This window comes from Gossypium hirsutum, chromosome A11 (genome assembly GCF_007990345.1).
Source record: "Gossypium hirsutum isolate 1008001.06 chromosome A11, Gossypium_hirsutum_v2.1, whole genome shotgun sequence".
Taxonomy (NCBI): Eukaryota; Viridiplantae; Streptophyta; class Magnoliopsida; order Malvales; family Malvaceae; genus Gossypium; species Gossypium hirsutum.
Genome location: NC_053434.1, coordinates 90311382 through 90322156, shown reverse-complemented (window position 1 = coordinate 90322156; position 10775 = coordinate 90311382). Strand labels below are relative to the sequence as shown.

The following is a 10775-nucleotide window of genomic DNA, read 5'->3' as shown; positions in this document are numbered from 1 at the left end:
CCCTCAATGCAAATAAAGATTTTCTACTTAGCGCGTCGGCGACCACATTTGCCTTTCCCAGGTGGTAATCGATGATCAAATTGTAATCTTTAATTAATTCTAACCATCTCAGTTGTCTCAGATTCAATTCTTTTTTAGTCATCAAGTACTTGAAACTCTTGTGGTCTGTGAAAATACGATAAGTCTCACTATATAAATAATGCCTAAAAATTTTCAAGGCAAAAACAATCGCGGCAAGCTCTAAGTCATGCGCCAGATAATTCTTCTAGTGTGGCTTCAACTACCGTGAAGCATAAGCTATCACCTTGCCATTTTGCATAAGCACACAACCCAGTCCATTTAAGGACGCATCGCTGTAGACCACAAACTCTTTTCCCGACTCGGGTAATACTAGAACTGGAGCTTCAGTTAGCAATGTCTTCAACTTCTTGAAACTCTGCTGACACTTTTTTGACCATTCAAACTTAACGTCTTTCTATAGCAACCTCGTCATTGGAGTTGCTATCATGGAGAATCCTTTCACAAATCTTCGGTAGTAACCGGCTAAGCCTAAAAAGCTTCTAACCTCGGTTACATTTTTAGGTGGTTTCCATTCAACTATAGTAGAGATCTTACTTAGATCAACTCAAATGCCATCACTTGAAACAATATGACCCAAAAACCCTACCTCTTGAAGCCAAAACTCACTCTTGCTAAACTTAGCATACAAATGTTTTTCCCGTAAGGTCTGCAACACAGTCCTCAGATTCTTCGCATGCTCTGTCTCATCCTTGGAATAAATTAATGTGTCGTCACTGAACACAATGACAAACTTGTCCAAGTATGGCCGAAATATTCTATTCATTAGGTCCATAAATATGGCTGGTGCATTCATCAACCCAAACGGCATGACAAGAAATTCATAGTGGCCATACCTCGTTCTGGAAGCTGTCTTAGGCACTTCTGATTCCTTAACTCGTAATTGATAATAGTTTGATCTCAGGTCTATCTTAGAGAACACAGTGCTCTCCTCAACTGGTCGAACAAATCATCGATCCTTGGCAAAGGATACTTATTCTTCTTTACAAATAATACGGGAGCACCCCAAGGCGAAAAGCTCAGCCTTGCAAAACCTTTATCCATCAGTTCTTGCAATTATGCTTTTAATTCTTTCAGCTCGATTGGTGCCATCCTATATAGAGCAATAGAAATAGGAGTTGTTCTTGGAACCAGTTCAATACCAAACTTTATCTCTCTATCAGGTGGTAATCTGGGTAATTCCTCCGGGAACACGTTTGGATATTCACATACTATTAGTACGGACTCAATCTTCAACTCAGTTTCCTTTAGTGTTCAGTACAAAAGCAAGGTAGGCTTTGTACCCTTTTCTTATATATCTTTGATCTATCATTGATGTAATTACAATCAGCGGTGTACCCAATTCTCTTGAATCAATCCATAAAACCTCACCATCTGGGCACTTCAATTCAATATACTTACTACCACAGTTTACAATTACATCATGCAGGGTTAACCAATCCATGCCAAATATTACATCAAACTCATCAAATGGCAACAACATAAGGTTAGCTGGAAAATAATGACCTTGAATCGTCAAAGGACAATTCTTACAGACCTTATCAACAAGGATTGACTTGCCTAATGGGTTTGATGCGTGATATTTGTAACAGGTTTTAAAGATTTATAAACGAAACGTTCTTAAGAATAACTTATTATCATGATTAAGGCCAGTGTACCTACCGAATAGTAGTATAGTTCAGCAGACCGGATTGTCGAACCCAAAGGAACTACAAGTATTAGTATTTACTTCTTTTTTATTATCTAGCCTAAAATTTAAGAGGTTTGGTTGTCTAAACTAATTACTAACTAAGAATGCACAGAAAGAAAAACTTGGGAAAATACTTTTGGGAAAATTCGATTGATTGACACAATACCTAAGGACAAATCTACCTAGACTTCACTTGTTATTTGACTCTAAATCAGATGATTTATTCATTTGACTTCATCCGTAGAAATCCCTAAGTTATATTATTATCTCTCTCGAGACTAATAACGTCTAACCTTAGGTTGAATAATTGAAATCTCTTTCTAATTAACACCTTAAAATTGCATTAACTCGATCTATGGATTCCCTTATTAGGTTTTACCCTCATCTGGCAAAATCTTGTCACCCTATCTCTAGGCTCACAATCAACTCCGCTTAATTATGAAAAATTTACTCTTAGACAGGGTCTATTCCTCCTCTAAATAAGAGCTTAACTTAATTCAATATCCTGGAATATCAAAACAAGAATTAAGAACACATAATTAAGAACAATTCAAATATTTATCATACAATTTAGATAATAATAACAAGATCTATCTTAGGTTTCATTCCCCTTAGGTATTTGGGGGTTTAGTTCATATTTATGAAAGAAAACATCTCAAAAGCATAAAGATAACAGAACATAAGGAATCCCAAAACTCCTGAAGGAACTTGAAGAGAGATCTCCAGTCTTGATGATGAATCTGGCTCTTGACATGGATCAATTAGCTTTCCTTGAGTAATTCTTTACTTCTTACTCTGCATCCCCTCTCCTAAGTGCCTCTTCAAGTGTTTAAATAGGCTTTATAATGCCTAAGACCCCTCAAAATTGACCTTTTTTGAATTGGACTAAACTTGGGTTCGGCAGGGACACGCTTGTGTGACACTCCCGTGTGCGATTATTGAAGGCCGTGGTCAAAGATGTTAAATGGGCACAGGCGTGTGATCCACCTGTGTATGTCGTGCTTCGGTCTTGCCAAATTGCCACGGCCGTGTGACACGCCCATGTGAGGAAGTCCAGGCCGTGTTGTTTTCCCATGTGGGTCTATTTTCTCCATTTTTGGCCCATTTCTCGCTCTTTTTACTCTCCTATGCTCTCCTAAGTATATAACATGAAATTAAATGATTAGGAGCATCGAATTCACCAAATATAAGGAGAAACCATCCATAAATGCGTTAGGCATGGGGTCAAAATATGTATAAATTACGGTTTATCAAATACCCCCACACTTAAGCATTTGCTTGTCCTCAAGCAAAACCCTCAATCACAATCAAAATAAATTCTTCTTAACTTATAATTCCTATTAAAAATATCTCAAAATAATCCATAACTTATCATACATTGAGAATTTGACTGAAAGAACATCAAAGTTCCAAAACATTCCAAGTTGAGTATTTTATCATGAAAGCATAGGTGTCTCCCCTCATCTAAGTAATTACCTTCAACTCAAAATATCACAGAGTTTCACATCCTCACTAAAGATTCACTTAAATCACTCTAGGTTTTTAAGGACAATACATGAAGCACTCAATACTCAATAATGAAAAGTCATTACCATAGGTTGCATGAAAATCAAATCTCCACCACTATATATTGAAATAAACATCAATCAAAAGGACTTTAAAGGGTTGTAACGTTTCTTTGGTTAGGGGGTGTGGTCACAAGCTGAAAGAAAAGGTTAGAATCGAGATTGAATTGGAAAATTGTCTAACTAGAAAAAGTAATTAAACATCAATTGAGTACAAGTGAGCTTCTTCTCAGAAGATGGAATTTAGATACTGCGGCTCAACAATACCGAATTACTACTAATATGTAAGTATGAATGATTTTTTTTAAGAGCAAGTCAAATACATAGAAGGGAAAAGCATAGCTAAGCAATTAGTTCAAATCAAATCTCGACAAAAATAGGGATCAAATTAGGGGATTTCAACAATAATGATTTATGGGTTAATATTGAAGGTAAATCAATTAATGGCTTGTTAGGCTCAAAGGGGTTTACTAAAGGTTAATTATGAAGGTAGAATTTTGTGGAGTGAGTGGGTTAAACCTAAGTGCCTTTATCATTTTGACATATCAAATCAAATGGTGCGGTCTTGACATGCATAGTCAAGCAAGTTCTAGAATAACAATCCAATACTGCAACAATAAAAGTGAGCATGAAAGAAATAGTACGTGCTCTAAAGGCTAAAAATCTCAGAAAAATTACGGCTTTTTAATGTTTAAACTTGTGAATTTCAACTCAAGATAATACCTAAACTTGGGAGAAACAACCTATACAATTTTAAATTCAAAAGTCAACTTATCACGCTTGATTCTTTAATATCTTAAAGTTTAAACAATCAATGCATGAATGCCTAAGTTTTAATTCAAGACATATCAATAAAAATCATAAATTAATCAAAATTCATTCTAATCATGGCATGAGAAGATCACATGAGAATAAGACACAATTCGGGGATTTCTAATGATGATATGAAAGACCCCCACACTTAAGATGTACATTGCCCTCAATGTACAAAGATAGATATATTGAAAACGATGGATTGATAACCATAAGATAGGGAGAGAAGTGAAACTTTCTGAATGATGAATGAACTCCTTGAATTTGGGTTATAGAATAATTGGCCAAAGCAATGATGAGGATGAAGGAGGATACTCCGGTGGTGGTAGAGGTTGGGATCCACAAATGCTGCGCCAAAAGAATATTATATCTCAAGTTGGCTATGGTCGTGGTCGAGCAGGGCATGGCAGTCGTGAAGAGCTTTTCCTGAGTAATAGTGAGCTTTGGAGCTCTTTATAACTGTGATAGAATCAGGAACTCTTTTAGGAAATATATAAGGAAGAATAAGTACTCGTAATGAATTAGTCGAAACTAAAAATTGTAAAATAATAATTATAAAACCTAATAAAAATAAAGTGAAAGAAAAATAAAAGTAGTCTTAAATGAAATAAAAGGAACAACCTAAAATAATAAATAAAGTTTTAAACATCTTCATCGCCAGATGGTTCGCGAGGTGGGGTGGCGATGAGATGTGGAAGTGCAGACAAATCTGTTGTAGAGTAGTATCAATGCTATCGAAGCACCGAAAACACTACTGCTCGAACCGAGTAAGGCGCTCAGAGATGTCAGTGTATGAGGTTGCCGTATGAACTGGATGATGAGGAGGTGGTGGCTGAGACGGTGGGTCCTCGTGATATGGAGGGACATCATCAGTAATGTCCTCAGGGTCCTACTCCTCGGTGGACTGGGCGAGGCAGTACTGAGGAGGGTGGGTTCCTCGGTGCTTCTCGATCATCCTCATATGTAACATGCTTGAGATGCCCTATGGAGACATCTAGCAGATGAGAGTGAGGGGGATGATTGGGCCGCTGTGTTGAGGAGCCCGAAGTGTCGAGCTAACCAAGTTACCTAGGGGCCAATAAAGATGACCCCTTCGATGCTGCTTCGTCTGGTGCTGAATGGCAAGGGCAATGAAGTAGGCGAGGTCGAAGATGTGCCCATTCACCATACTCCATCAAAAGTAAGCATCGTGAGTGTTGACGACGTCGGTGCTCTCTTGCCGGCCTATCAAAGTGTGTGCTAAGATGGCGTGTAGGTACCTCAAAGAGGGACAAAGAGCCGATGCCTTGGAGCGGCTGGGATCATAGGAAGCCGAGCTGGGGACCAAAGCATCCCAACACTTCAAAGGGGTGTAGTGGATGTGGAGATGGAGGGTGTTGAGCTCGTTGTCTTCCATGAACTCCTCCATATAAAGGCCAAAAGCGATACCGATCTCGTGCACACTTAACTCAAAGACTAAACCATAGAGACAAAATTGGACCGTTCCATGGTCATTGAAGTTGGTCATGACATCTTGAACATGGAAGGTCGAGAAAAGTTCAAGTTTAAGCTCAAGGTACGTCGCCTCGATGATCGCAAAGAAAAGTTCCCATGAATCGGCTGTCAGGAGGGCTCCGACATTGTCAGCCAACTAAACTTGTTCAAGCACAGTCCAATCAATGCAGCAGCCCACACCTAAAGGTCGGGCCCGAAGTATCTGAAAAAGTTCCTCTGATTTCCTGGTGGAAACTAAAGGAAGGGGTGTCGGTTTTCTGATATGAGACCCGAGGACGATGCTGTTCCTTTCCGCTTCTTCGAGATGGGAACAACAGTCTTCTTACCACATGATGATGAAATTGTACCTGCGTTGAAATATTGAAACTCAACCAATACGTCCCAAAAATAGCACAGAAGCACAAAACTAAATATGAAGATTTCATGAGACTTACGTAGTGGATGAAGTAAACAAAACTACTAAATGTATCAAGTTATAGAATTATTGGAATAATGTAACAGGAATCTAAATGAATGTATATGGGAAGAATAAATTTCATGAAACTAGGAAAAATAAAACGTAAAGCATAATGGAGTAACTAAATGACAAAATTCTAATAAACAAGAAAAAGTATTCTATTGTTCTAACTATGAGGATTCATTTAAAATAGGCAAATAGAGCAGAGAAATCATGAAATAAACAAAATATTTAAAGGAGATAGAGAGAAAAGATTAAATAAATGCAAAAAGAAAGAACTCGGGGCGTCAAAATCGGTGTTGTAGGCGGCGCACGGGCGTGGGGGTAAGGCGTGTGGAGTTGCAGCGGCTAGGGTTAGGAATTCTTGGGGAGGGAGATGATGAATAGTGAGGGGTTTTCATAGATTTTGGGGCACACGGCCGTGGGACACTCCCGTGTGCCCTAATTTTTGCTCGTATATTTCGCAAATTTTGAATTTGGGCGCGTCTGACATTCGGCCCACGCCCGTGTTGCTCAAGCGTGTGAGTGCACACAGCCGTGTCGTACGGCCGTGTCTCTCTTCGTTTGCTTCTCCCAAGCCTGTGTACATAGGTCCACTCTCGTGTTAACTTGACAGGTTCGCCCACGAATGATGGGCACGGGCGTGCGAGGTTCGCCTACGGTTTCGAGGTACGGGCATGTCGAATGCACGTGTTGTTTTGGCAAGTTCGCCCACGGCCATGTCACAAGGCCGTAGTGACTTTATCGCTTCCCGTGTTGGAAAAATTTTGCCTTGTTTTCACATTGCCTAAGGCATGCCCGTGTGCCTGACCGTGTGGTATTTAGAGAGTCTCTGTACCATGATTCGATTATTACGTTGATGTTAAAAACTCAAAACTAAAGAAATTAATACTGCTAGTGCTCAGGTTGCCTCCCGAGAAGCGCTTATTTACAGTCTAAGCTCGACTTACTTCTCTGGTGCATGATCATAGTGAATCGAGGAGTTTACACTCCTTATCCCTGCTATCAAATTTATCAACATAACGTTTAAGACGAGTACCATTTACCTTGAACATGCCAAATTTGGAGTGGTTTACCTCGACGGTACCGTATGGAAAAATACTAATTACCATAAGAGGGTTTTCTTTATTTGGTTCAGAAGTGGCGATTCGAGGATCTGCTGCATCGAGTAGTACTTTGTCTCCAACTTTAAGTTGATTTTTGGAGGAATTAAGCTTCTCATGGCATGGTTTTGGTTTATCATGTTTTCTCAGTTTATGTGTCCGCCATTCATCTAGCTCTTCTATTTGTAACCTTCGTTCTTCATGGATAGGTTCTTTGTTGTTGCTTGGCTTATGTATGTTCTTCCAACCTATTTTCTGCAAAGAAGGTTGCACTATATGGTTAGTTTTAGCCAAATGATTTGTACAGTCACCTTCGATCTTTGATGTGTTATTCGAATTATAGGCTTGAAGGGTGATTGTTTCGTCTCCTACACGAAATGTCAGTTCACCTGTGCCAACATCAATAATTGTTTTGGCGGTTGCTAAAAAGGGCCTTCCCAAAATTAAGGGGACGTTGCTATCCTCCTCTATGTCTAGAACAACGAAATCAACTGGGAATATAAATTTGTCGATTTTAATGAGTACATCTTCAATAATACCCCTAGGAAATCTGATAGTTCTATCTGCTAATTGAATACTCATCCTAGTTTGTTTGGGTTTCCCTAGACCTAGTTGCTTAAATAATTTATAAGGCATAACATTGATACTAGCCCCTAAATTAGCCAACGTATTATTAACACCTAAACTACCAATTAAACAAGAAATTGTAAAACTCCCTAGATCTTTTAGTTTGTTAGGCAGCTTATTCTGTAGAATGGATGAGCAGACCGCATTTAGCTCCACATGCGATGCTTCATCTAACTTCCGTTTATTTGCTAAAAGCTCCTTTAAAAACTTGATTGCGATTGGCATCTACGAAAGGGCTTCAATAAACCGTAAGTTAATATGTAGTTTCTTTAGAAGTTTAAGGAATTTACCAAATTGTTCGTCTGAGCGGTCTTTCCTTGTCACATTGGGGTATGGCACGCGAGGTTTATATTATGTAATCACCGGCTTTGGCTTATTATGGCCTACCTCATCCTTACCTATGCTTACCACCGTTTCTGGCCTTGGTTCTGCAACTAGCCCTTCCTCATCTTGATTGGCAATAGCGTTGAGTTGCTTCCTTGGGTTAGATTCAATGTTACTTGGCAGGCTACCTTGTGGACATTCGAAAATCAACTTGGCGAGCTGTCAAATCTGAGTTTCGAGCCCCTGGATTGATGCTTGTTGATTTTTAGTGCGGTCTCGGTATTTTGAAAACAAGTTTCTGACACAGAGATGAATTTTGTTAGCATCTCCTCAAGGTTCAGTTTTTTCTCTTGTTGGTAGGGTGGTTGTTGGAAGCCTGGAGGTGGTGGTCTCTGATTCCCTTGGCCTCCCCATGAAAAATTAGGGTGGTTCCTCCAACCTGCATTGTAAGTATTGCTCTAGGGATTGTTTTGAGATCGAGGATTGTTACCCATGTAATTTAACTATTCGTTCTCCATGTTGTGGCCATAAGGTGGGTATTCTGAACTGCTTGATCCGCATCCACTTGCTTCGCATTGCATTACTGGGTGAACCTGTGAAGAACTAAGGAAACCATCAATTTTCTTATTCAAGAGTCCTACCTGATTAGAGAGCATGGTGACCGTATCGACATTATAAATGCTGGCTATTTTCGTTGGCTTTGTCCTCACGACTTGCCACTAAAACCATTTGTCGAGTCGAAGGATTCAGGCCGTTATAAAATGTTTGAACTTGTAGCCAAAGCGGTAGCCCATGGTGAGGGAATCTTCTCTATAGGTCATTGTATCTCTCCCATGCATCGTAGAGTGTTTCTAAATCCATCTGCACAAAGGAAGAAATATCATTACATAATTTAGTCGTTTTAGCCGGCGAAAAATATTTTAATAAAAACTTTTCGGTCATTTGTTCCCAAGTAGTGATTGACCCTCGTGGCAACGAGTTCAACCACTGTTTAACTTTATTTCTCAATGAAAAAGGGAATAACCGAAGACAAATGGCGTCATCAGAAATGCCATTAATTTTAAATATATCACATAGTTCCAAAAAGTTTGTCAAGTGAGTGTTGGGATCCTCGTCCTGCAAACCATCAAACTGAACAAACTGTTGTATCATTTGAATTGTGTTAGGTTTCAGTTCAAAAGTATTTACGGCTGCAGCCGGTGTAACTATGCTTGATTCAGTTCCTGTTAAAGAAGGTTTAGCATAATCATACATAATGTGTGGAGCAGGATTTTGATTAACAGCAATCGCAGGAGGTAGTGGATTTTCTTGGTTTTCAGCCATCTCCTCGGATGCGGTTGAAGTATCACCCTCTTGCTCGTCCAATGTGTATCTTAGGCTTCACCTTATTTCTCTCGATTTCTTCGAACTGTGCGGTCAATCTCACCGTCAAAAATTAGTGGTCCTGACGGGTTTCTTCTAGTCATAAACTAGAAAAATTTGTCAGAAGGAAATAAGAGAAAAGTTAGAAAAGAAAATAAAAATTTAAATTGTAATAAAAGTAAAGTGACTAAAGTAATAAAAATCGAGTTTTCCTAATATCTTAGTTCCCCGGCAACGGCGCCAAAAACTTGATACGTGATATTCGTAACAAGTTTTAAAAATTTATAAATGAAATGTTCTTGAGACTAACTTATTATCACGATTAAGGCAAGTGTACCTATCGAACAGTAGTATAGTTCAGCAAGACCGGATTGTCGAACCCAAAGGAACTACGAGTACTAGCATTTACTTCCTTTTGTTATCTAGCCTTAAATTTAAGAGGTTTGTTGTCTAAACTAATTACTAACTAAGAATGCACAGAAAGAAAAACTTGGGAAAATATTTTTGGGAAAATTCGATTGATTGAGACAATACCTAAGGACAAATCCACCTAGACTTCACTTGTTATTTGACTCTGAATTAGACGATTTATTCATTTGACATGATCCATAGAAATCCCTAAGTTATATTATTATCTTTCTCGGGACTAATAACATCTAACCTTAGGTTGAATAATTGAAATCTCTTTCTAATTAACACCCTAGAATTGCATTAACCCGATCTATGGATTCCCTTACTAGGTTTCATCCTAATCCGGTAAAATCTTGTCACCCTATCTCTAGGCGTGCAATCAAATCCACTTAATTATGAAAAATTTACTCTTAATAGGGTCTATTCATCCTCTGAATAAGAGCTTAACTTGAATCAATATCCTGGAATATCAAAACAAGAATTAAGAACACATAATTAAGAACAAGTCATATTTATCATACAATTCAGATAATAATAACAAGATCTGTCTTAGGTTCATTCCCCTTAAGTATATTGGGGTTTAGTTTATACTTATGAAAGAAAACATCTCAAAAGCATAAAGATAACAGAACATAAGAAAACCTAAAACTCCTGAAGGAACTTGAAGGGAGATCTCCAGTCATGATGATGAATCCAGCTTTTGAGATAGATCAATCGGCTTTCCTTGAGTAATTTCTTTCTTCCTACTCTGCATCCCCTCTCTAAGTGTCTCTTCAGGTGTTTAAATAGGCTTTGGAATGCCTAAGATCCTCCAATTGGCCTTTTTTAAATTGACTAAACTTGGTTCGCAG

At 38.6% G+C, this 10775-nt stretch overlaps 1 non-coding gene across 1 annotated transcript; it reads left to right on the top strand.

Annotated features, from left to right (window-relative positions):
• Nucleotides 1-8938: 8938 nt before the first annotated feature.
• Nucleotides 8939-9045, top strand: LOC121210236 (small nucleolar RNA R71). The gene has a single exon (XR_005905358.1). It is a non-coding gene; the product is annotated as a small nucleolar RNA R71 (small nucleolar RNA).
• Nucleotides 9046-10775: the final 1730 nt, after the last annotated feature.